Genomic DNA, 26,332 nt, shown 5'->3' on the forward strand with positions numbered 1-26,332 from the left:
CACACACCGACTCAGAATAAACGGGTAAGTATACTATAAGGCGGGACACAGTTAAACCTTCCTGAATTAAACACAGCTGTTATACGACACTACAACAAGCTCCTGAAAAGAGAAATGAATGCATACATTTGCACAGCAAACACAATGAGCTCTGCAGATCCACACCAGCGCTGTTACCACTCACTGAAACTACATTTTTAATAATGGAAATAAAGCTGAAATAAATAAAATAAACAAAATAACAAAAATTTTTATGAAAAACTAAGCTGTAAAAATCTAAGATTATTGGAGCACATTTTACAAGTAAATACTATTTCTGTTTGTCCACTTCATAATTTCACATTTAATATGAGTAACTTTATTTCACGGTAACAATATATATCACAATATAGTTATTTTTGCTATAAATAAGGTCTTTACGAAATCAACATTTTTGATACCATAGAAATTCCATAATTCTTGTCTAGTACCAGCTTAAATAAAAACAAACAAACAAACAAAAAAAAAACACTGAAGACAAGTAAACAGTCAGCAATTTAAAAAAAGAAAGAAACTAAATACAAGCAATAAGACAAAAAACTACAGAACAAATAAATAATGCTACATGCATTGTAAAAAAGTAACCAAATGTATAAAAACACTGCACATACTTCACTGTGTAAATCAAATATATATTTCCTCTTATTTGAGTTACAAAAGTGATTTAGTCAAGAGCAGTGAGAGATTTTCTCTCTTTTGTTGTTTGATTAACATGAATGACAGACAGCAGGATTTGAGACTGCTGTCACTTTAAGAGCTGCCCGGATCCAATATACTGTTACATGTGTTTTCTTTCTCAGCTGTTTGCTTTCACTTAAGACCTAAATTACTGTGTTTACAAGGATACTTACAAAGACAAGCATTTTGACACATACAAATGTGTGTATTTAACCGTTCAAGACCAATAAAGCGGCAAAAATAACTTGGTGCAATACTTCTGCGCTCTATGAGAAGCCTCTTCACATGCGTGCCTCTCTGACAGCGCACTCATATAGCTGAATGAATTGTCTTTTGCTGCTGATTGCATTTCAATGGCTTAAAATCATTTGTTTTTAAACTACAATGCTAAAAAACACATGCAAACGATAATTTTTCATGACCACGTAGCACAGCAATGTCACATGAGCATGTAACCGCGATTGAGACAATGCAAAACCTCTACCAGTTGACACATTTCTACCAGTTAGTCATGTTTACTGGTATATCACCCACCCCATCCTAGAATACTGATGCTGATATTTCTCTACACATGTTAGCCGATAGCAACACGGCTCCACTAAGCGCTTTAGCACAGGATTACTGCTGTTACCGTGCATTAGCGCTGTTGTTTCACCTGCAGCGGCTGAAATCACTCCAGAACAATCATTAGAGCCGCTGCAGAGGCACGAATCTTCATTAACATGCATGAGGAGAGAGAGACGAATAAAACAAACACCAGCTGCACACACACGAGAGAGGGACGAAGCCAACGAACACCGCAGACAAGAGTCAGGAGCCGATTCAAACGACTCAGTTCAGCTCAGAAACATGAAAGACAGCTTGAGTTTATAAAGCTTTTATGCATTTATGAATCAAGACTCACAACCTTCCGAATGAACTGATTCATTCAAATGAATTAGACTCCCAACTGCTCCAATGAACTGAACTACAAAACATCCAAATCAATGGATTCAGTAAAAACAAACCAGAAACCCAACTGTCCAAACAAACTGATTCACCACTATCAAATGAATTGATTGACTAAAAGGAACTGGACTTCCAATTACCCAAATAAGTTAATTTGTCTCTCATTCTTCCAATTCAGATTTTATTCATTAAAATGAATTAGACTTCCAGTCAACCAAAGGAATTGATCCATTATAATGAACAGAACTCCAAATCATCCAAATGAATTCATTCACTGCAATGAATCGGACTCTCACCCATCCGAATTAAGATTCACTAAAACAAACTAAAAACAGTCTGAATGAATTGATTCATATTAATTAACTGAAATTCCAATCTTCCAAATGAATTGATGGACTAATGAATTTGACTCCTATTCATTCAAATGAATTGATTCACTAAAAGGAATTGGATTTCCAATCAACCAAATTAATTGATCAACTATAATGAACTGGAATTCAAATCATCCAAACAAATTTATTCACTTTAATGAATTGGACACCCACCCATCTAAATTAAGATTCACTAAAACAAATCGAACTAAACACGCTAAAATGAACCTAATGTATAAAAACAAACCTATTCCAGGAGATTCACATTTGATTTGCGACTCAAAACTGATCACGGCTAAAATATAACACACAAAGACAAAAACTCACAAGAGACTACTATTGAATGACCAGTCAAGCATCACAAGCCCCCGATGTGAATGCAGTCGTGTGTGTGTGTGTGTGTGTGTGTGGGCGGAGCTCCAGACGGGTGATTGACAGGTGTGCTGATGGATTCTGGGAGCCGTGTTCACCTGCAGACGCAGCAGAAGCGCTCTGACTGAGTGCCCTTAAAAACACCATCAGACCCACTCAATATGAATCAAGACTCACAACCTTCCGAATGAACTGATTCATTTCAATGAATTAGACTCCCAACTGCTCCAATGAACTGAACTACAAAACATCCAAATCAATGGATTCACTAAAAACAAACCAGAAACCCAACTGTCCAAACAAACTGATTCACCACTATCAAATGAATTGATTGACTAAAAGGAACTGGACTTCCAATTACCCAAATAAGTTAATTTGTCTCTCATTCTTCCAATTCAGATTTTATTCATTAAAATGAATTAGACTTCCAGTCAACCAAAGGAATTGATCCATTATAATGAACAGAACTCCAAATCATCCAAATGAATTCATTCACTGCAATGAATCGGACTCTCACCCATCCGAATTAAGATTCACTAAAACAAACTAAAAACAGTCTGAATGAATTGATTCATATTAATTAACTGAAATTCCAATCTTCCAAATGAATTGATGGACTAATGAATTTGACTCCTATTCATTCAAATGAATTGATTCACTAAAAGGAATTGGATTTCCAATCAACCAAATTAATTGATCAACTATAATGAACTGGAATTCAAATCATCCAAACAAATTTATTCACTTTAATGAATTGGACACCCACCCATCTAAATTAAGATTCACTAAAACAAATCGAACTAAACACGCTAAAATGAACCTAATGTATAAAAACAAACCTATTCCAGGAGATTCACATTTGATTTGCGACTCAAAACTGATCACGGCTAAAATATAACACACAAAGACAAAAACTCACAAGAGACTACTATTGAATGACCAGTCAAGCATCACAAGCCCCCGATGTGAATGCAGTCGTGTGTGTGTGTGTGTGTGTGTGTGGGCGGAGCTCCAGACGGGTGATTGACAGGTGTGCTGATGGATTCTGGGAGCTGTGTTCACCTGCGGACACAGCAGAAGCGTTCTGACTGGGTGCCCTTAAAAAACACCAGCAAACCCACTCAAGGACACCTGAAGAGCGGTTGCTATGGGTAACCAGGCTAAAAGAGTGAGTGAGTGTGTGTGTGTGTGTGTGATTTCACACAGAGCTTCAAACGAGGATTATTAGATAATAGCAGAGTCTAATGAGAAGAACTTGGAGATTTCATCTAATTATAACATCTCTTCTTTAAACATCAGTACAGTAGTTATGGAGCATACTATCATATGACTGTACTCAGAATAACACACTGTAGCACACACATCCAGACATCAGACACACAACCTTTAATCACATGCACAACATCTATATCAGCTGTGGAGAACCTTCAAACACTGTAATTCCTGAGCAGCGCTGAAGGTGTTTCTGTCAAACTGAAGTCAAACACACACGAGGAACCAGAGACTCACACAGTTTTTGGCTCCCCTCTATATGACAAGGACAAAATAAAGCTGAAATCTGCTGGACTCGATCCAGTGAACGACTCGCAGCGAATCCAAATAATGAAAGAGCCGCAGGATCTCTTACCGGACGCTTCGTCCGAAAAACAGACCATCTTGTCCAAAGAGCTTTCTGAACACTGAGAAAACATTTAGTCTGATTTAGTGAATCAGTTTAGTGAATAAGTGGTTTAGACAGTTAGGTGCCTGATTCATTATCATTAATAATGAATGATAATTCATTATCATTCAAGCAAGTATCATTTGGTCAGTACTTGTCTTTTGAATATCTAGGGATTGTGTTGAAAGGTGCTCCACGCATTCTGTTTATTATTATTTACAGGCCTCCAAAATACTCTCCAGCCTTTGCTGAAGAGTTCACAGAAATGCTATCAATGATTTCCTCAGAGTTTGACTGTTTTGCTATTGCAGGGGATTTTAATATTCACATAGATAATGCAGAAAACAAAACTACAAAAGAAATTATAACCGTTTTAAACACTTTTGACCTGATTCAGCATGTGCATGAACCCACACACAATCGTGGACATACTCTAGATTTAATCATCAGTAGAGGTCTAAACATTTCACCCATTGTTATTAAGGACGTAGCACTATCTGATCACTTCTGTATTTTCCTTAATATATTGATCTCTGTTACCACTGAATCTAGATCTGTCTCTGTCAGAAAGAGATGCATTAACGAAAACACTAGTGTGCTATTTATGGAGGCTATATCTTTAACACCAAGCATTTCTGCAGACTCTGTAGTGTATGTGTGTGTGTGTGTGTGTGTGTGTGTACTTGTTTTGGAGCAAATGTCCTCACTTATATTATGAAATGCTTTGACAACCCAGTAGTGGGACATTTGACTGCTCCTCACTAGTTAGAACGCTTATAAATCAGACAGAAGATGTTGTTGATGTAAATCCAGAGTTCTGCACATTTTTGTGATGGGTAAGTTTAGGGGTCGGAGTTGGTTAGCTGATAGAAAATATCCTTAACCTGATAGAAAATCAATGCAAGTCTATGACATGTCCTCACTAAGAGTGTGTGTGTGTGTGTGTGTGTGTGTGTGTGTGTGTCATAATCAGATTGAGTCTGGAGACGACAGATTGAATCAGTGACTCATAAACACATTCATACGCAGCATCGATCATGACGCTCTCCATCCACGTCTGTCCATTAATCAACAGAATTAAACAGAAGCAGCGCTCCACTCGTCACTGTTTAAACGAGTGTGTGTCTGTGTGAAAAACATCCTGAGATTCACACACACATTCAAACAAGAGTGTTCAATAGCCCTGACTACAGACCGCATGATCAATATCCATCAATACTGACCTCGAACCTCCGCTGGGCATCAAACACACACCATCAGTCCTTCAGATGAACCGCTGCTCATTAACATTCTCTGATCACATCAGCAGATCAATGCTGCTCTCTTCTGCCTGTGTTTCAGCTGCTCTCACGAGCAAACACACATCTCAGCGAAAACTGAAATATGTTAAAGCAGTAATGCTTTGCTGACAGCAGCACTGGAGCTGCATGAACTAAACCTGATCGTCATCATCTGAGCTCACGTCTAATTCAGAGTGAACATCTCTGCTCAAACGGATCAACTGCTGACACAAGCCCATCTTCTGAGCAGTGTTAATCACCGCAGCTGTGTGAGGCATGCTACACACACACCGGCACGACTGCAGAGGGTGATGAAATATCTCCCAGGATCCTCACGGAGAGGCCGGCTCCATGTGGGCTTGCATCAGCAAACGCTGCAGAAATAGCGCCCAAGGACACGAGCAGCAGAAGCCAACACTGTGCTGACACAAACACCGCTCTGGACCCTCATCAAGAGCTGCACACCTTCAGCTCGCCAGTAACTGTATTATCACCCAGCTCTACTCTGCTAAAGGTGAATATAAATCTATATTGGTAAATAGAAGGCAGCAAGAGATATTATAAACATTAACATCATGATTTTCTGTAAACGCAGCTAACAGGAAACGTTATGGCAAGGTTCTCTCAAAGTTACAAACAAATGTTCTGGTCTTTCATAATTTTATCAAAACATTAGCAGAAGAACATTCAAGGGTCAAAGACGAAAAAGGGTTTTCAAGTATCAAAACAATAAGTGTAATACAGCTTTGATTTGTTGTTGTTTTTCAATACGATAGAAAGTGTCCGGTTTACTTTTTTGCACAAAAAATAAATATCATACATTTTTGCCATGATTTACAGAAAACAGCCACTAAAATGTCATTCGGTGTAACAATCTTGTCAGGCATATTTACCACAAGAATCAGTTTATGATATATTAAAAGACTAATTAGTTTTACCCCAAATGCTATTTACAGTACTTGTAATTTTACATTTTTAAACTTTGCCAATATTCAATTTTGGCTATTTGTCAGCAATAACTTTTTACTTATTTAAAATGCAATATATTTTAGTATGCTCACGTATTCTTTTATATATTTTAAAACGTACAGGTCAGAAAAAGTATGTTGTTTCAATTTTTACATAAATATAAGTGTTATACTGAATGACAATGGAACATTATTTCACCCACATTTTGACATTTTATTCTCCCAAAACTTATTTGAAACCTTAAAACTGGACGCTTTACTTGCATTTATTGTTCTATGTATATCAAATCACTTTTGTCAAATTTCTTTTGATGTGGACATTTAAATGTCTTTGACCCTCATACAGCAGAATGTTTTATTTCTGAAATGTTTTAGTTGAATCTGGAACCAATGTTCTAGTTTTCACTTTCCTATAATGTTTGCCAAATGATAAATTATAAAATGGAAAAAAAGTTCAAATGTATAACATTGTAATGTATGATGTATAACAAATGTATGTTAAAATTTGACTTGACTTTAACTATTAAACACTTCACAATCAGAGGAAGAGTTAAACTAAAAATCCCAAACGTGTATGACTTTACTAAAGGAGACGTTTAGCAGAAAGTTCACGCTGCTCTTTCCAGATACTAACCAGCAGATGAACTCCAAAAATGATCATAAAAGCACCATAAATCAATCTAAATAAACGAAACTATAAATGAATAACAAACTATACTCAGTTCAGTTCTGAACGGCCGCAGACACACGCATAACTCCTGAATCATTCTTCCATCAGCTGTCTGAATCTCCTGGAATGTGTAATAGTGGGAGATATTCATGAGGTGCTTCAACACTTTCGTCAGCTGTGTTGGATTGATGCTGGTGTAAATAAAACACACACAGACATATAAAGCGGGCGGTCGTGTGGAATTATGGATAGCGGTGGTTTGGACACAACAGCGCACACCCTGAATGCTAAAATGACTGATCGAACTGTAATTAATGAAGAGCTCTTAAACAGCACCAGCCGTCATCCATCAGTTCTCATGTGATTTTTGACATCAAACCTGATATGAATGAGAAATGTGATGTTCTACTACAGAAATAAAGTCATACGGGTTTGTTATTGATTGATTCCTCCAGGAGACGTCTGCGGTCAGACATGAACTGGCGTTCACACCCGATGAACTGGAAACACCATCAACACGAGGCGGTTCAGCACGGGGCCAGTGTTTCAGGGGACAGACACTCTGATCCTGCTCCGAAGGTTTCAGCGAACCTACCAGCCGGAAATCTCAGAGAATTATCATTTTCATTTCTCTCAAGCTGTTTTCTTGTTTTTGCTCTCCCCGAGGCTCCTGCTGAACGTTCACCCGGAGCCGAGCGCGAGCTGTCAGACTCCAGTGCGTTTAGAGTTCCACGGGACGCCGCTGTGTTAATTATGCAAATTCAAATAGCTGTGCACACAAAAGATGCAAGAGAACTGCAATCTGATTATGCATGCAATGACTAGGGAGAGGTGGTTTGCGAGCACACGCTGAAAAACAACGTTTCCAAAGGGGGGGAATGTAGCGGAGCCATAGAAGAACCATTTTTGGTTCCCCAAAGAAACTGAGTGAACAGTTCTCAAAAGAACTTTTTTTCTAAGCATGAAGAATATTTTAATAAGATCATGTGGTTCCAAAGATGTTTAAAGGGGTCACACTGGGGGGATCTTTATCATTATAGGGTGGTTGTGTACACACACTGCCAACACACATTTCAGTTCAAACTACTTGCAAAAGTGCATGTAGCATCCGATGACCCCTTTAATGGAGGCCTATTGTGCCCCTTTTTACAATATGTAATATAAGTCTCTGGTGTCCCCAGAATGTGTCTGTGACGTTTCAGCTCAAAATACCCCACAGATCATTTATTATATAATTTTGAAAATGTCTATTTAGAGTGGAAGCAGAAACACGCTTTTTGTTTTCGTGCATGTCTCTTTAAATGCAAATTAGCTGCTTATCCCCTCCCCCTTTTCCAGAATAGGGCTTTGCCTTTACAGCTATTTCCTCACATACTCTGCTAAAAAACATCGGTTTGGTTTTGATTATCATTTCTATCGTGCTGAAATCATGTGTTTTAATCCATATTAGTTTAAACTTCTGATATAGGGTTTTCCGAGCGCACACATCTGAAGCACGCGCGCAGAAAGCGGCTGTCATACGACATGCAAGTACTAAACTAAGTTCGCTTTCATGTCTTATTGTGCTTAAACTGTCAAATACACTCAAGTTTATGTTAAAAACTCAAAGGAGCTACAAATACAGTGGGTTATGTCTGTGAAGGTAAACAGCTGGGAAATAAATTGCATGTTTATATTAGATCTGTGTGGCAGCAGCAATATACAGTAAATAAATCAATAAATGCACTGCTCTGTTGTCTCCTCTGAGGCTGGGACTCTAAACAGTGTTCTGTGCTCGTCTGTGCAGCCAAACACAGAACAGTTAGCATGTTTTGCTCGAACTTTCGCCATGGCATTAGAGCTGCTACACCGTTGTCACTTGCGAAAACACAATAACGGCACCGTGGGTGGAAACTTACAGATTAAAGGGCGGTAATATTATAATACGATCCCCTTTATATGTCACAGGGGAGTGAAATCTGACGCATTTGTTTTTCACAAGCTTGCAGAGAAAGGCTAAGCAAAAATATTTACTGGGTTGTTCTTTTTCACGTTTTCTGGGTTGGTAGATGCACTAGGGACCCAATTATAGCCCTTAAATATCAGATTTTCATGATATGTCACCCTTAAGGTTCTTCCTGGAACCACTGATGCCAATAAAGAAACTACTTTTAACAGTACAGGTTTGATGTCCAAACACAACCAGAATGAAGCGGGTTAGAAATCCACTGTCTCATGTGAACAGTGCCATGGACACGATCAAACAGAAGAAGAGCCGAGAACCGATCATCACTGACATAGATGCGGTTCAGGACGACTGACTGCAGCGTTTACAACCTCTCGACGACATTAACACCTGACTGAAACCGAACAGAATACATGAGGCGAGAAAGAACGAGAGGAGGAACAAATATAGAGACACAATGGAGGACATCTCAGAGCGAGCAGATGAAATTCAGACAAAACACGACAAGTGTTAATTCCAGTGGTGCCGGTGAGTAACTGTGAGGAGTCTCTATTCATATCACACATTAGCATTAAACTGCATCTACAGACTCTCTACAGTGAAGCTTCTACAAGCTCAAGCAGCACAAAGGAAGATTATTCCTTACATAAATCTGGGTTTATAGCTATGGCCCAGAACTCGCCGTCACTGAGCTCACAGAAATCCGGTTTCATGGCTTCCTGCTCAAACTGCAGATCAGCGGTTCCCAACTACATTCCTGGAGGCCCCTCAACACTGCACACTTTGCGTATCTCTTTTGTCTGACACAGCAATTTCAGGACTTGGAGTCTCTGTTAATGAGCTGATGACCTGAATCAGGTGTTTGATTAAATGTGCAGTGCTGGAGCTCCAGGATCAGGGTTGGGAACCATTGCTGTTGATCACGGTTGGGTTCCCAGGGATTGCATAAATCGAAAAAAAAAAAAAACTTGAATGCAATGTTAGTTGCTTTGGACAAAAGCATCTACACCAGGAGCTCACTAATATTCCAAAACACATTAATTCACTGGCTGCTGGAGAACAAGCCCGTGGCCTCCACCATTCACAAACAGAGTCATTTACTGAGCCAAAACTGAACAAACATCGACTCCAGAATCACACCTTCCTACACTGGCACCTACCGTGGCTTCCCCTCGTCAGGAAGGGCATCCGGTTGATGGCGATGGGCACGGTGCCGTGTTTGTTGTGGAAATGGTGAACGTGATGTGTGGTGCTCAGACTTGACGATACTCTAGCGGAGACCGCTGGGCCCGGGAAAGCGAGCAGCGCTAGGGACAGAACCAGCCGCCATAACCCGGACACGCTGGTCCAGAAGACCCGGGGCGGAGTGACAGCTGGGGCTCGTGGGTAAAGCACTAATCCACTGGACAGAAGCAAAGCCCTGAGGGAGGAAGAGAAAGGGGGCGGGGCCTCCATGCCACACCTCCTCACGTGACAAAAACAGGAAGACATTTCAGACCGAGCCGGTATCCATGGTTTCTAGATTCCCGCAGCTGGAAAAAAATGCCTCGATCATGTGGAACAAAAAAGATCTTGGTAGTTTAGGATCATGAAAACTGCAAACCAAAAACAAACAAACAAACAAAAAAAAAACTTCAGGAATTAAAAAGACAATTCCAATTTCCACAATGCAATCCAACGGTCAGGTCAAGCACCCTTCAAAAGCAAAAAAACTGCAATAATAATCACCCAAAACTGCTAGGTTAATCTAACTAATAAACTACAAACCTCCAGTTAGATCTACATCGAAACACAAAAGCAAAGAAAAGCCTCAACCAAACTAGAATCCTCCCAAATCTGATGAGTTGATCCTCAAGTTTGCCAAGAGGTTATCCATCCAAAGTCCAGAACGCTAGTGCCGAGACACACACCATCCTGGAAAACTCCAACAGACGGAGAAATCTTGAATTAAAAACAAAACCAACAGAAGAAAAACAGAGAATGAGCTTCCCAAGGGACGGGAGGAGAAACGAGACACAGAGAGACGCTGGTCCAAACGACGGATTCTTCTATTAGATGATCAAACCTCCAGAGACCAGCAGAAAACACAGAGATGTGAGCTGAAACCAGAGACCAACCAAAATAAATCGAGAAGGAGGGACTCCAGCCTCTGGGACGGAAACAAGGATCCGGCCGTCTCTTCTCAGCTTCATCACCGAATCCAGCCGCTCCTCTTCCCTACGATCCACGGCTCTGATTAACTTTATCTTCCTGTCGGGGTAAATCCGTTCTCTCCATTCGTGCTCAGTCCCGGTATTCTGCGGAGGAGAGCTAATGAAACGGACCCTGCAGCATCACGGGCTCCATCCTCTCGCTGATCTAGCGGCTAGAGACGGCAGTGATGCGCCAGAGAGACGAGGACAGAGACAGAGAGAGAGAGTGGCAGTGCTGAAGCTGAGGAGACGCTCCGCTCGTGTGAAAGCAAGCCTGAGAAAGAGCGAGACGCAGCTGCGGACAAACACAGAGAGAGACGGAGGAGGTGGGAGGGAGCGAGCGAGAGGGAGCGAGAGAGAGAGAGAGAGAGAGAGAGAGAGAGAGCGAGAGAGAGAGAGAGAGCGAGAGAGAGAGAGAGAGCGAGAGAGAGAGAGAGAGCGAGAGAGAGAGAGAGAGCGAGAGAGAGAGAGAGAGCGAGAGAGAGAGAGAGAGCGAGAGAGAGAGAGAGAGCGAGAGAGAGAGAGAGAGCGAGAGAGAGAGAGAGAGCGAGAGAGAGAGAGAGAGCGAGAGAGAGAGAGAGAGCGAGAGAGAGAGAGAGAGCGAGAGAGAGAGAGAGAGCGAGAGAGAGAGAGAGAGCGAGAGAGAGAGAGAGAGCGAGAGAGAGAGAGAGAGCGAGAGAGAGAGAGAGAGCGAGAGAGAGAGAGAGAGCGAGAGAGAGGGAGAGGGAGAGAGAGGGAGGCGCTCAGGGAAACACACGCTGGTTACTGGGTTCTACTCTCGATGACTAATTAGTCGCAGTGAAACCTAGTGAACCGCTGTTTCACACACATTCACAACCACAGGAAACCAGAGATGTTCCTCTGAGAAAAACACACCACTAATCTCACGAGTGTTTTTCTCAATACGAACTCAATCGCTTCTCATCAAATCATCTGAGCTGGTTGTCAGATGTCTGTCCCTGATTTAGCTTCTTCAAATGAATTTCAGAATTGACACCAAAACTAACAACTGAGGGCTCTCTGAATTCTCTTGAGAATATTCTAGAATGGCTGAATGTTCCATTTTAATGTAATGCCAAATACATAAATGTACTAGTAACTATGATAAAGATTATGCAACATAGGTGTATTATACTGTACATCACTAAAACTGAAACTAAAACCTTAAAAAATGATTCTTGAAAATAAAATGTAAAGATGTTCCTCTGAGAAAAACACACCACTAATCTCACGAGTGTTTCTCAATACGAACTCAATCGCTTCTCATCAAATCATCTGAGCTGGTTGTCAGATGTCTGTCCCTGATTTAGCTTCTTCAAATGAATTTCAGAATTGACACCAAAACTAACAACTGAGGGCTCTCTGAATTCTCTTGAGAATATTCTAGAATGGCTGAATGTTCCATTTTAATGTAATGCCAAATACATAAATGTACTAGTAACTATGATAAAGATTATGCAACATAGGTGTATTATACTGTACATCACTAAAACTGAAACTAAAACCTTAAAAAATGATTCTTGAAAATAAAATGTAATAATAAATTATTTTAAAAATAATAATTAAAAACTGTAAACATATATATATATATATATATATATATATATATATACAGACATTTTGCTGGACAAGAAACGTTCATAATATATGTGTGTGTGTGCACTGTATATTCATTATGTATATACAAATACACACACATGCATGTATATATTTAAGAAAAATATCTTATCTATTAAATATATGTATATATAATATACATGAATACAAATATATACATATAAATACACATAAATAATATTTTCACAATGACAGCAAACGGGAGCTGATTTAGACTAGGTACTACTAGAAAACCAGCCTAGCTACTTCATCACAGCACACAGCAGACTCTGGTGATTAAAGATATGGACTCAATGATCTGAAGAGCTTCTGAACAACAAGCAATTGTGTGATTCATTTTAGAAAGCAATTGCTTTCTCATCATGTTTGGAGAGAGAAGCATCACCAGAGGTCGATAGAAGTGCCGAGAGGAGAAGCTGTGGCTCATCACGAAGCAGAGAAGACACATCAGATAACATGTGGATGATAAAGATCTCAGCGGGACACGGTTCTCTGGACGGAGGAGGAGACGAAGACAGATCTTCTGCCACTGAAGACCACAAATCTGAGCAGCACTGAAAGATTTCATGGGTTCATTTGGTTATCATGGGTCAGTTAACCCATGCTGGTAACCCAGGAGCTATTCTCATGGGTCTACAGGAACAAACATCGTTTTTCATTGGAGAAAAAAACAAACTAATTACATGGTTAATTTATGAAAGAAACTCATGGAGCCGCTCAGCTAAAAATAAACATAAAGATGTAAATATGAGACGGCACACTGAGCTGTGCAGAGCCGGCGTGATACGAGCGTGTAGGAGGAGCAGAAGTGGGTTCGCTAGACACTTCTGATGCAGATTAATCCCACTTATATCTGATTATGATTCCATACGACACAGACACAGCGATGACGAGAGACGAGTGATCTGCAGGAGCTCATGCAAACATGCTAAAGCAGTGCATGAAGCTCCGAGACGTCTGCAGGTGTTCCTGAGCTTCTGCGAGCGAGTTCTGAAGAGCTGCTTTTGAAGTGCGTCTGAGGGGCTCGTGTGTGGAAGGCAGATTTGGTTGTGCGAGTCGTATCTAATCTTCACCGGATGGGGTCTGGACCTGCTGCCGGTCGCTCACCTGCGTCCCGCCGCAACAAAAGCCAGCGGGCACGCGGTCGCAGGAGCTAACGCGATTACACACACCTGATCTGAACGGCCTTCCCCTTCCATTACACGCTCTGCCAACACGCCAGCAGCGGAAACACGCTCGCTTATCACGACTGTAGCTGCAGCCGCGCAATACTGACGGTCTGAGCCAGACGGTGCTGAGATACACACATCCAGCTTTAACTTCACAGCAGAAGATCATTCAATATACAGTCAAACCAAAATCTATTCAGACACCTTCAACATTTCTCACATTATCACGGTTTATTCGCTATAGTTAATGGTAATAAAATATTCATCTTGATAATGTCAGATAACTTTGATAGAGAGGTATGTGATGGATTACAATCAACCAAAAAATGATTTAGCTGTTAAATTTAAGTACATATTTAGATATATTTACATATTTACCAAGCAATGCTTGATTTTGTTCAGTCTGTGGTGTAAAAAGGTCACATTAGCAATTAAAGAATAAACACTTAAGCAAAACATGTTCAGATCAAAGTGTCTGAATAATTTTTTTCCCCAAATTTTGCTGGTAGTCCACTGTATGAAGAATTTTTGGGTATGATTTGTCACAGTTCACATTATTTTGCTATCCTCACTTACATAAATGAACTATAGTGTCCTGCACCCACTAGTAAAAAAAAATTAAATAAAATAAAAAATGATATCTGGTGTCTGAATAATTTTTGGTTTGACTGTATCATTCATAACGATCCATTCACACATATGAGCTTTCATCAATGGAATCAGCTTATTTCAGACAGTCAGGGTGTGAAGAAAAATAAAATAAATACTGGGTGTGCAGAAAAATAAGGACCCTGACAGACAACCTCCTGCATTTTTACATTAAAAAATAAATAAATGAAATAAATAAATAATAATGTTTATTTTTTATAAATTAGCATCTCCCCAAAATGGGGTTTTAACTCACAACTTTCTCTCCACAGCAAATGTGATTCATTAAAGGAGCAGCCTGCAAAAGTTGATTATTTTCAAGAAATTAACCTTTCGAATGCCTTCATTTGCTAATCACACACTTAAAACGAATCTCATTTATGAGGCCATTTGAAGAAACACAAACAGTTGTGACCATTTTCTCCTCATTAACTGTGTTTCTTAAAACAGACTCATGAAGATGTTTATTAAAGCAGCTCCACATTTCATATTAAAGTTTTCATGAGCAGTTTCCACACTCAGAATACCGCGGTAAGAAACACATTACATTTGTTATTTTATCAGTGCTGTTAGTTCAGTCAACCATCACTAGTACTGGTGCTCATAGTGACCTGATCAAACTTCTGACACTGAGTTAAACTTCAGCATGCAACACGTCCTGCAGAAGATCAGGAAAACACTGTAGCATCCTCCCAAAACTCTCTGACAACTGCATAACACCCTAGCAACCACCCAAAACTCCCTAACAACTACATAACACTCTTGCAACACCCTCTCAACCACCAACAAGTCTAACAACTACATAACACCCTAGAAAACACCCAAAGCTCTCCAAAAAAGTGCATAATACTCTAGCAACCACCCAGAACACCATAGTAACTGCATAGTAACACCCTAGCATCCACTTAAAACTTTCTAACAACTACATAACACCCTAGCAACCACCTGAAACTCCCTAACAACTACATAAAACCCTAGCAACCACCTGAAACTCCCTAACAACTACATAACACCCTAGCAACCACCTGAAACTCCCTAACAACTACATAAAACCCTAGCAACCACCTGAAACTCCCTAACAACTACATAACACCCTAGCAACCACCTGAAACTCCCTAACAACTACATAAAACCCTAGCAACATCCTAGCAACCACCCAAAACTCTAACAACTATGTAACACCCTAGCAATTACCCAAAACTCTCTAACAACTTCATAACACCCTAGTAACCACCCAGAACACCCAAGAAGCTGCATGGCAACACCCTAGCAACCATCCAAAACTCTCTAACAAGAACATAACATACTAGCAACCACCCCAAAACTCTCTAACAGCTACATAACACCCTAGTAACCACCCAGAACACCCAAGTAGCTGCATGGCAACACCCTAGCAACCATCCAAAACTCTCTAACAACAACATAACATACTAGCAACCACCCCAAAACTCTCTAACAGCTACATAACACCCTAGCAACCACCCAGAACACCCAAGTAATTGCATGGCAACACCCTAGCAACCACCCAAAACTATCTAACAACTACATATCATCCTAGAAACACCCTAGCAACCATCCAAAACTCTCTAACAACAACATAACATCCTAGCAACCAACCAAAAACTCTCTAACAGCTACATAACACCCTAGCAACCACCCAGAACACCCAAGTAATTGCATGGCAACACCCTAGCAACCACCCAAAACTCTCTAACAACTGCATAACACCCTAGAAACCACGCAGAACACCCTAGCACCTCCAAAGCAACACAGCTCCATAGCTCAGGTGGTGTTTCTGAGCACATGATGGTTTGCTGAAGGTTATTCGCTGGTTTCACATGAAATCTTACGGAAGCGCAGTCGGAGCGTCGCTGCAGTCCGATCATGTGATCGTGTTTCATAAAGCAGGAGCTCAGAGCTGTAGAGGAACGTGGGCCGCAGCTCCGATCATGAGATCTCAGGAGAATCCGATGAGAAACGTCTGAGTCAATCTAAAGAGGCTCTGAGTCTCTCTCAGATCTTCTGATGAATCCGATCAAGCGTATCTCCATCCTTCTGTGTCACTTCCTCTTCCATTCCTCATCTTTCACATGGGCTGCTCCTGTCAGCCTACCCACAATCCCCCTCTGCTCTCCTAATGAGCTTCTCTCCTCTAACGAGTTTACACTGAACTCATCACCCGCAGCTGGAAGAGACACACGTGGGCTTATGAAGCAGACACCAGCGTTCACTAAATAAATCTATTAATAATAATAATCAGAGTAAAGGATCTCCTGTCAGCTGATGTGTTTTACAGTCAGTGCTGCTCATCTGATCTGAATCTGTGAGTGTGTGTGTTCAGACGGATCTTTAGAGCCGGTGTTTTCACTCCACTGCTCTCTGAATCTCTCTGTCACAGACGAGTGTTTCGCCGCCGGTTTGGGCTTCTGTCGAGATGTTAATTTAAGGCTGATGCTAACAGCTTCACGGCTCATTCCACATGATCTGCTTCCCTGCGGCGCGTCTGCGTCTCTCACACCACATCTGTAATCGTCTAACGTCTCCAGACATGAAGTCCAGCTGAAGTTTCTGACTAGTGGTAAAAAAGATCCTGGAGGATGAAGGGAAACAGCTCAGCTCAAACTTCAACACGAGAAAAAAACATTTCAATTATAATTAATTAACTTTGATTCTCGAGCGCAAATTACTACTGAGGATTTAATCTCAGTAACTACATCACATCAATTATTTAAATTAAGACCACAATTAGTTGCATTCATCAATACTTGCTAAGAAAGCTCTGAAATGGAATTAAACAAACAAAGAAATGATTGTAGCAGATGATGGTCGGATTATTCAATACAGCACAGATTAATTAGTATATATTAAATAATAGCGTATACTATTAATAATAGTAAAGTATATGTTAAATAATATTTTAGCATCTATCTATCTATCTATCTATCTATCTATCTATCTATCTATCTATCTATCTATCTATCCGAGAAAAAAACATTTCAATTATAATTAATTAACTTTGATTCTTGAGCGCAAATTACTGAGGATTACTGAGAAAATACTGAGGATTTAATCTCAGTAATTACATCACATCAATTATTTAAATTAAGACCACAATTAGTTGCATTCATCAATACTTGCTAAGAAAGCTCTGAAATGGAATTAAACAAACAAAGAAATGATTGTAGCAGATGATGGTCGGATTATTCAATACAGCACAGATTAATTAGTATATATTAAATAATAGCGTATACTATTAATAATAGTAAAGTATATGTTAAATAATATTTTAGCATCTATCTATCTATCTATCTATCTACTGTATCTATCTATCTATCTATCTATCTATCTACTGTATCTATCTATCTATCTTTACAAATACACACAGAAAAAAACAGACTATGTTGTTCCTAACAGTTTCTTTGTGATTTTAACAAGCAGAGAAGACTAGGCCGGTTTAAACTAGCTGAGCATCTCAGGCAGTTATGTTGCATGTTTAATCAGAAACGAGACAGAGTGCTGGTTCATAGGACAGCAGTCAGACAGCGAGAGCAGTGAGAGCTGTGGATATGAGACGAACAGCAGCTGAACAATCAGCACGAGTGATATTAGCGGTGATGCTAACGAGCCTGTGATGAATACTAGAGAGCAGCGGACGCCTGCTAACTACAGCGTCTCTATGGATGTTACTCCACGAGGAGCTTCTACATCAAACCACACAACACTGAACACTCAGCTACAGTGCTCCGCTTCATTAGAACAGTTCAAACAGGGACATTCAGTCAATGATTTCATAACAAGATTTGATGAATCAGAGCAGTGTTTATCTGCGGTTCGTAAATCACGGCACGAGTTCAGTTCAGATCAAATGCCTGCAAACGCTGAGCGAGGAACAGCAGAACCGAATCATCTGATGATCTGGTTCATTCCAGTCTGAATCAGAGTCAGACACAAGTGGAGCAGTACAGAGACATCAGAGACAATTATAGAGCATTTACTCGTTAAAGAAATACTCCAGCTTCAGTACGAGTTCAGCTCATTTGACAGCTTTTGTTTCATAATGTTCATGAGCACAAATGATTTTCCACCCATCGCTGTTACAGTGAGTCACTTACAGTGAACAGCAGCTCACTGTTTCAATAGTTCAGACACATCATCTAAACAATAGGCATGTTAACGAGTGAAAAATGGCTTACTGACCGTTTCTGTGTAATAAAGTGTAAAATATCCTGTCATAAACACTAAAATGATGAATATTTAAACAGCTCAAATAATATTCAAGCGAATAACTGTACGTGCTTGTATAAAACAATACACATGTCATCCCTATTTACAGTTTTTCTCAGTGGCTTTGGTGCATTTCTCAGATCAGAAATGAAATTCTCAAAACTACTTGTTCAACCTCCACATCTTCTAGTCACTTGTGCACATCATAAAAGCAGTTTCTCGTTTGCTTTGGTACATTCATGCACATGATTATGCATATTTGTCTGTGGTTTCCTACATGATCAGTTGCTAATGTCATGTTGCTCAAAATGTATTATATAGTTCTCCTAGCAGTAGTCTTACCCCTCAAAACATCCAGTCATTAGTTCAAATTTAAAAAAATATTGCAAATATTAAGGATGATTCGAGAAATGCACCAAAGCGACTGAGAAAAACTGTAATTCTGCTGTAAGTGCTTCACTTCACTGTTTTCTCAAAGAAAATGAGTTTATGTATTCATAACTTGTACAAAACCTTCAGCAAATAGAACAAATCAATGAGTCAGCAGTGTAAAACACGGTAAATGATCACCACACGCCTACACAACAAACACATCTGAATGACTCTATCAATCATTTACAGTCTTAAACCATATGTTTAACTCAAGTCATATTATGAACTCAGATTGAATGATGAATAATAAAGATGTTTGGAATGTATCAAAACAGATTTTCAATATCTAACATAAGACAAATCCTTTAAAAAAAAAAAATAGTTTGAGCGTTAAAGCATATAGTTTTAGAGAGAAGTGAGTCTTCAAGAATCAGTGCTCATCCTGAGAAACCAAACGTCATAATATCACACAAACGCCAATAAGCAGCGCGAGTCTCTGCTGAATAAATGGCAATCAATGGAGTTAAGCGGCTTACAGCGCCTGTATTAACAGCGTGTGGGTTCTGGATGAACACATCACTGATATCACACGCCGTCCTCATGCCTTCATCCACAGCTCTGACTGATGAAGAAAAACCTTGTAGTAAAAACTGCCCATTTCAGTGAATCAGTTTGAAACTACATGATTCAATGATTCATTTGTAACAGTTTATATGCATTCAAATGTTTTAGTCAAAACAATCCATTTAAATGAATTAATTTTAAATGATATGATTTTGTTATTTATTTGAAATATTTTTCATGCATTCAAATGTTGTAAACACTAAGATTCAAAACATTTTTGATTCAATCATTTGTAACATTCTGAATTGATCAATCCAGAATGCTGTAATTAAAGAAAATGCATTAAATAAAAATATGTTATATTGATGCATGCTAATGAAAAGCTTAAATGATGGCAGTTCTGGTGGATTGTCTGTTCATTGAGTCCTGAACATCAGACACTGCTGGAAATGAGCAGCCACACAATCCTGATGAATTTGACACCAGCGCTGTGTGTGTGTGAATCAGGACACACACACACACACACACACACACACACACGCACACACACACACACACACATACAGTTTTGTTTTTGTTAAAAGTGGGGACTCTCCATAGGCGTAATGGTTTTTCTACTGTACAGACCGTATATTCTATTGCCCTACACCAACCCTACCCCTAAACCTACCCCTCACAGGAAACTTTCTGCTATTTCAGATTTTCAATACACTCCATTCTGTGTGATTTATAAGCGTTTTGAAAAGTGGGGACATGGGGTAATGTCCTGAAAAATCACCTTCTCCTTGTAATACCTATGTCATACCTTTGTCATTATACAAATTTATGTCCTCATTTGTCACAAAAACGCGCACACTCACACACACATACACACACACACACACACACACATACACACACACACACACACACACATACACACACACACACACACACACATACACACACACACACACACACACATACACACACACACACACACACACATACACACACACACACACACACACATACACACACACACACACACACACATACACACACACACACACACACACATACACACACACACACACACACACACTCACACACTCACACACACACACACACACACAGACAAACACACACACACACACGCACGCACACACACACATACACACACACACAGAGTTTGATCATGAGAGCTCGAGCAGAACGGATGCACTTCATTCAGTATATAGCGACAGAGACACACATTCATCTTCTGCAGCTGTATGACATAAAAAAAAATCTCTTTAATATCTCAAGTAAGGTTAAATGGAGAAAACAACCTCACAATAACAACAATCCCTCAAACTGAGCTCAAACGTCTCTGAAGCGTACTCAAACGTACTGAAGACCGCAAAGAAAAAACATAATAAAAGTCAGATTTCATTAACAGCTCGTGGTTTTTCCTCAGATTTCCTCTCAGATCTAATGTTTTTCTCAACACAGACTCAAACACTTCTCAGAAAGTCTGATCTGAGCTCCTCAACAGGGTTTCGGAAGAGTTTTTAAATCATATTAAAGCGCTGCAGGTGCGCGTGATCTGTTGAATCCATCTTACACTATCCTCAGATTATCCGCATTGCCATTGCTACTTAAGTTACCTGTGATGAGTTCACAGCGGAGCATTGGATGCGTCAGCGGCACATTTGCATATCTGAATTCCTGATTGTTTGACAGCAAATTTCAAACATTAAATGGAACAATAAAATAATGTTACCATTTGGCCATTTCAAATTTCGTCTCTGTTCGGAACTATAACATTTGATTTCATTTCTGTTTCTGGTTCTGTTCCTGTCAAAATTTCATTCATTTCCGGTTTTCGTTCCTTGAACCAGTTCAGAGTCCTGAAATCAAGAATCTCTGACTAATTTACTTGAAATGAAACAGGCTGCAGCTCACAAAACAGCATAACTGTGCGTTAAACATATGTTTTATTCAGTATATACATATGTAGTGAAACTGGTTCATGTTCCAGTTCATTTCCGGTTTTCGTTCCTTGAACCGGTTCAGAGTCCTGAAATCAAGAATCTCTGACTAATTTACTTGAAATGAAACAGGCTGCAGCTCACAAAACAGCATAACTGTGCGTTAAACATATGTTTTATTCAGTATATACATATGTAGTGAAACTGGTTCATGTTCCAATATATCGACACATATGAATTAGAGGTCGACTGATATTGGATTTTGCTGATATGATAATAATGTGTCCAAAGAAAGGTGAAAGATACTAGATACTAAAATCAATATATTGAACGTGTTAAATAATATACTTAGTCTTTCTTCATGTGACTGGTGGCCTAGAGAGAGTTTATGTTAAATTAAAGGCCAGATACCAGATGTCCAGAAAAAAAAATATGCTTAATTCACAACTTTTAATTATAAACTAGCCTAAAACACACTGGGACTCTTGAAATGCATTGAAAATGCATTAATGATGGCCAACTGCTCATTCAAAAAGATGGAGATACAATATGCATCTTACAGCCATCTACAGCATATTACAGTATAAACACCTCAACACAAACACAGTCATAATTCATCAGCAGACCAATAAGTGTTCAATGGGAATAAATGCATAGTGTTCATTAATCTGAGCGAGAGCCTGTAGAACGAGCAACAGCACTGTGTTTCGACTATGCAGCGCTCATATTTATTTCATTAAATCACTGACTTTTAAAGGTTGATAATCACATTAAACTGTATCACGAGTCCTGCTTTCCCAAAGCCCTATGAACATGACACTAAAGTCAGAGCGAGCAGACTGATTCTCCAGTGAGATCATCCGTCTGCTCAGGACAGAGAGAGAGCGAGCCTTCGAGAACATCAGGAAACCTTCAGAAAATCATGTCTGTGGTATTGACCGAATCCATCCATCCCGCAGGAATTCCAACACTGATCAAAGCTTACTACAATTTTTTAAGTTACAACTGAGCAACCTTTTGGTCTTAATGAAACTTGAAATCTTTCTTGCTTTCTTTAGAGGTTTTTTGTTGTTGTTGTTGTTCAGTTAAACCCACCCATATGGGCGGTGCTTGTTAATTACCTATTGCATCTTTAATTAATTGTCCAGCTGATTCAGTTGAATCATCTGATGTCTCTGTTTTGTGCCCTGATCTCCTTAAATGTTTGTTAACCAGTGTTGGAATCTTAGGTAGTCCAGCCAGGACTGAAACGTTTGATTTTTTAAAAACTTTTTTGTTTGTGCACTTTAGTTTTTGTTGTCACCTCTATGTAAATCTTCAGGAATAAACTCTTGTTTCAAGGACTTTTGGTGTGAACACACCATTAGACATTGAGAATGAATGTAAAGAGAACTTGTTTGTTCACAATTAAACTCCACAGAGTAAGATGGCTTTTAATTTAAGGCCCCATTAAATCTGTTTTATTTTTCCCTAAATTATGTGTTCATTTTTTCTAGACTCTGTTTTATGATTTTTCATCAAAAATGGTGTAATGGTTTAATTAATTAATAAAACTATAATTTTCATCAATAATTACAAAATGTAATCAAATGAAAAAAAAAAAGAAGTAATTTACAACAAAACACTGGATTTTTTAAAAATCTGATGTTGCATAACAGAACTGTATAAATTAAAACATGGATAAAAATACCTTGGTTGTATGATATTCTTTTAAAGTGGTCATATGATGCGATTTCAAGTTTTCCTTTCTCTTTGGAGTGTCACAGCATAGAGGACCTACAATAATGTACAGTATTTGAAAAATAATGTGTTTTTTGAACATTAAAGCATGTCAACATATTCTGTTACACCAAATACACAAAATAATGATCTTTAAAAAAGCATCATATGACCCCTTTACATTATTATTATTATTATTATTATTACTTGGAGAAGTGGATTTTATTATACAATAGTTATATATTTCTGTCATAATTTCTTCAAGTTAACCTGAGGTTTGTGGTGAAGGTCAGTGAGTTTCGGTGTGTTTGACGGTGGTTTTTCTGCTGAAGTGAGTCTCAGAGCAGCTCTGGAGATGAAGTTCATGTGTTCATGTATTGAGACGCAGACGAGTGTCACCAGTGTTGCCAAGTCTGTGGTTTTCCCGCGGAACTGGGCTACTTTAACACTGTTGCCGTGGGTTGTTTTTCATGTCCACGGGTTTAAGCAACCCCAATAACGGGATATTTAGCCCCTAAAATGCTAATTTTACCAGGGGAACCCCACCAAAAAAACATTTATTTTATCCCCCGGAATGCGATTTTTACCGGGGGACCCCCCTCGTAACGCGATTGGGCTAGTTTTGAGTAGCAATTGGGCGGGTTTTGTTGTGAAAACCTGGCAACCCTGAGCGTCACACATATTCACACAGAGACACACAGAACATGCAGATTATTACAGACTGAGGTCTGATACTGTCAATCTGAGCGCTCAGTCTGGATCTGTTTGTGTGTTTTTGTGAGCGACTGCGGCACACTGTAGAATATCTGTGTGTCGTTATTCACTCTCTCAGAACGTCTCGCTCCGTATCTGCTGATCACACAAACCTCACGTCCACACACAGCTTTCTTCTTACATTATTAATTTATCAAGCATTTCCCTGAAATAACCCACGTCCTAAACCTAGTTCCTGTTGTTCCTGGAGATGAAACTAGGTTAACATCTCAGTGCCTTCTTAAAGGAACAGTACACCCTAAAATGAGCATCCTATCATCATTTACTCGCCCTCATGTCTTTACAAACCCAAACCCTTTCATTCATCTTCAAAACATAAATTCAGACTTTTTTAGTGAAACCTGAGAGGTGGAAAGTCCAAATAACCAACTTAAAAGAACCACAAAGGCCATTAAAGTCTATTTGACTTCATATGATCACAGCACATACATAGAGCACATTTAATAGTCTTAATAATGTGACGTGTTGATCACTGTTTAGGTGTGAATGAAATGGAAAAATACAGGGGTTTGCATTTGACCCGCCAAATGACAAGAGAAAAGTGTGAGCTACGACTGAGAAGCACAAACTTCAGCCGGCTCTGAGTCACACAAACAGTGAGATCTGCGTTTGTTTGCAGGATTATTGATCTTGTCCTTCATCCAAAGAGGCGCATCGAGACCTGAGTGCTAACACGTCGTTAGTGACTCTGTGAGGTAGAAACCAGACAGATGGTGTGTGTTCGTCTCCAACTTTTGATTACAGTCGAGTGCTAACAACACCCTAAACAAATGTCTGTTTCATATCGCTCCTCACGGATCAGACCAGCAGCTGCAGAATCTATTAGCCACCGTCTCGTCGGACTCTGAGAGAAACACGTCATAAACAGATGCATCGCCATATACTGCTCCAACATTACTGCTTTACACACAAATACAAGCAAGCACAACTGTTTTCAACATTGATAATAATCAGAAATGTTTCTTGAGCAGCAAAGCAGCATATTATACTGATTTCTGAAGATCATGTGACACTGAAGACTGGAGTAATGATGCTGAAAATACAGCTGCGCATCACAGAAATACATTACAGTTTAACAGAGATTCACATAGAAAACAGCTATGTTACATTGCAATAATATTTTACAATATTACAGTATTTTTTATCAAATAAATACAGCTTTGGTGAGCAGAAGAGACTTCCTTTAAACCATTAAGAAACTGTAATTATTCCAAACGTTTTGACTGGTCATGTATGTCTCTCTTGTCTTTATCAATAAATGGTAAATAATAATTTTGTTGTATCTTTGTCATTTTAACAAATATTTCAGCTTTAGTTAACAATAATAACCCTGTATCAAATACATATATCTCATTTTGGACTAAACACACTCTATGAATAGTCAAAATAAATAAATAAAAAAAAGAATTAAAAAAAATAAATAAACAAACGTCTTTAAATAAAAAAAGACAAAAAAAAACTACTAAAATAAAGAAAAATTATGCAGTAATGCAAAATGTTACATATTACATTTTAGGTCATTAAAATAAATAATTAAACAGTTAAATCATTAAATAGTTAATAATAACAAAACTACAGTTCTGTCATGACAACTCTCGGAGGGATTGGCATGGTAATGTACATGACAATGTTAATGTATTTGGTCTTGCTGGAATTGATCTGCTACGCTGCTGCTGCTAATACATCCACAACAAGCTGCTGTGAGCATGTAAGAAATACTGCTGCTGCACACATAACATACCCGAAATAACCCCCATATAGCATACAGCAGATCTATACAGGTGGAGCTGGGGAAGGTGGAGGCTTTCTGAAGCAAGCTGCAACTGCTACAGCAAGCACTAGTCATATATTTGAATATATCTATGTGAGCCTTGTCTACCACGCTGACCAGCTTAACACTAGTGGCCTATGACTATGGGAGCCTGGGCTACCACGCCGATCGGCTTAACCCTCTAAGCGCCAAAGTCGAAAAATTGTGACAAGACATCATACTTAATAAAATAGGCTGTAGATCCTAATATGGTGTAATATCTCATTTGTATTCCTTACCACTAGATGGCAGACATGTAGTACTTCGATTCTAGACCAAAATGACATCATGTTCCTATTCAAAGTGTTCGAGAAAATAGCAGAGCAAGTGAGCTATCGTGTCATTGATGCGGAAGCAGTT

At 39.2% G+C, this 26,332-nt stretch overlaps 1 protein-coding gene across 1 annotated transcript in view; it reads right to left on the reverse strand.

The window, feature by feature from the left end:
- The window catches only part of LOC107714885 (neurexin-2-like), a 368,434-nt gene that overhangs the window by 105,036 nt on the left and 237,066 nt on the right, over positions 1–26,332 (reverse strand). The gene's annotated exons all lie outside the window — the stretch shown is intronic.

Source organism: Sinocyclocheilus rhinocerous, unplaced genomic scaffold (assembly GCF_001515625.1).
Source record: "Sinocyclocheilus rhinocerous isolate Xijiao unplaced genomic scaffold, SAMN03320098_v1.1 scaffold1892, whole genome shotgun sequence".
NCBI classification, from domain to species: Eukaryota; Metazoa; Chordata; class Actinopteri; order Cypriniformes; family Cyprinidae; genus Sinocyclocheilus; species Sinocyclocheilus rhinocerous.